General features: G+C 36.8%; 1 pseudogene; it reads left to right on the forward strand.

Annotated features, from left to right (window-relative positions):
• Window positions 1-1,093: 1,093 nt before the first annotated feature.
• Window positions 1,094-2,306, forward strand: LOC112462850 (annotated as a pseudogene).
• Window positions 2,307-2,326: the final 20 nt, after the last annotated feature.

The following is a 2,326-nucleotide window of genomic DNA, read 5'->3' on the forward strand; positions in this document are numbered from 1 at the left end:
TTCTAAGTAGGTTCGATCGACAGCTTGGGGTTTGATTTATAAATAAGAGTCTTTTTTTTCCGTTACGTGCCTTACGAGCGAAGATATTGCGATGCAAAGTCCAAATGTGGAAAATTTTTTTTTAAGAAACGTCCACGTCGGACAAAAATGGCGGCTGGTGTGTCACTTTCCCATTTTTGACACAAGATTGCACTCGTGCACTGTCGCAGTGCGTGACAGTTTTTTACAACCTAGAAAAGGATAAGTGTAAGTGTGTGATAGTCGTGACCGTTGCCGCGTCGTGACAGATAGTAAAATATATATAAGTATTGACCGTAGAGAGCTGATGCCGAGAGATCTTTAAGAAAGAAGGTGTATCTACAAAATCGTACAAACACGTACGTATATGCTGCCTTGTAAAAGTTGTCAAACTGTATGTTTACGCGAGCGTTACTTCTGTAGTAACTTACGATAATTCACTCGTTTACGCGGAGTAAATTATTGTAAGTTACTACAAAATCCCGTTTACGCGAAGGAAAATTCTGTTTACGCGAAGGAATTATCGTAAGTTTACTACGCTCGCGTAAACGTAGTAAGTGAAATATATAAAGTATTAACCACAGAGAGCTGATGTTGAGGAGATCTTTAAAAGAAAGAAGGTATATCCAAAATTGCACACGTACGTATATGCTGTCTTGTAAAAGTTGTCGAACTATATGTTTATGCGAGTGAGTACATCTGTAGTAACTTACAGTAATTCATATTAAGATACGTCGTCGTCTCTCAATCAGAGAAACGTAACCTTCACTACTTTCAACGGTAGCTCTTGATTTCCGATCATAATAGTTGCTATAAAATCTCCCGGAGGAATTATCGTATCGTAAGTTACTACAGAAGTAACGTTTGCGTAAATAGGTTATAAAAATAACACGATGTTATATATGCGGTTTGCCGTGAATATATATATATATATATATATATATATATATGTGTGTGTGATTTTTGCCTAGTGCTCTGAATGTCATCTAGTCATACATATCAAGAATTTTCGATGGGCTTCTTCAGAAGATAGGATACGAAGAAAATCCTAATGCATGATGACGATATCACAAAGATGCTAAGGCTAGATGCCACGAAATGTGCATGTACCGTCGGTCACGCGGAATGCAAGAGCAAATCCGCCGTTAAATTGAGCGAACATTTACGAATCTTGATACCCACAAGTAATTTCTTACAATCTTCTTATGATCCTGATTATCTCATAATTTATATTTTTGTACGTGTACTTTATGCTTTGATAGAAGGAACGTGAAAAAAAGCAGGAAAAGGAAAGAGCACTATTAGCGGCGAAGCAGACAGAAAAGAGCAAACAGAAGAGACAGATTCAAGCTTTGTCTTTTAATCTGGACGAAGACGAAGATGAAGCTGAGATGTCTTCTGACGAAGACAATGCCGAAAAATCCCCGCAGTCAGAAAATGTGCAATCTGATGGCCCTGCGATTAAGAAGATTTAGAAAAATCCAGATGTAGATACATGTTTTTTGCCAGTAGGGAAAGAGACGAGGAGGAAAATAAACTTAGGGAAGAATTAAGACAAGAATGGGCTAGAAAGCAGAACGCGTTGAAGGAAGAAGAAATTGAGATCACATTCAGTTATTGGGATGGATCTGACCATCGTCGGAGTGTTATAATGAAGAAAGGTGAATGTCTCAGTGGTTTAGAGAACGTTTAAGTTATTAAAATACTTCAGTGTCACTTTTGGAGTAACATTGGCATGATATATAATGTTCTGCTGCATAAATTAAATTTTCACATACAGGTAATTCTATCTATTAGGTTCTTCAGAGATGTTTAGAAGTTCTGAGACCCGAATTCAGCGAGCTTAAAACAGTAATGGCAGATCAGTTAATGTATGTCAAGGAGAATCTTATATTACCGCACCATTATACGTTTTACTGCAACTGTAACTGATTTTATTGTAACTAAGGTAAATATACTAAATGATAAAACTTATGAAGCAATATCACAATGTTGGCATGTTATTTTAATGTATGTAATATTGCGATTAGGCACGAGGAAAGAGCGGGCCTCTGTTCACATTTGACGTTCACGATGATATTCGTATTATGCACGATGCTTCTGTCGAAACCGAGGAATCACATGTCGGAAAAGTTTTACTTAGGTATTTATTATTTTTTCTCATTAGATCATGGTACGAGAGGAACAAACACATTTTTCCAGCAAGTAGATGGGAAGCTTTTGATCCAACGAAAAGTTACGACAAGTATACAGTGTCGGATCAAAATAGGAAGAAAGCTAAAATCTGATCTTAGATTCAACAAATTGT

This window comes from Temnothorax curvispinosus, unplaced genomic scaffold (assembly GCF_003070985.1).
Source record: "Temnothorax curvispinosus isolate PA1 unplaced genomic scaffold, ASM307098v1 QBEX01012850.1, whole genome shotgun sequence".
Lineage (NCBI taxonomy): Eukaryota > Metazoa > Arthropoda > Insecta > Hymenoptera > Formicidae > Temnothorax > Temnothorax curvispinosus.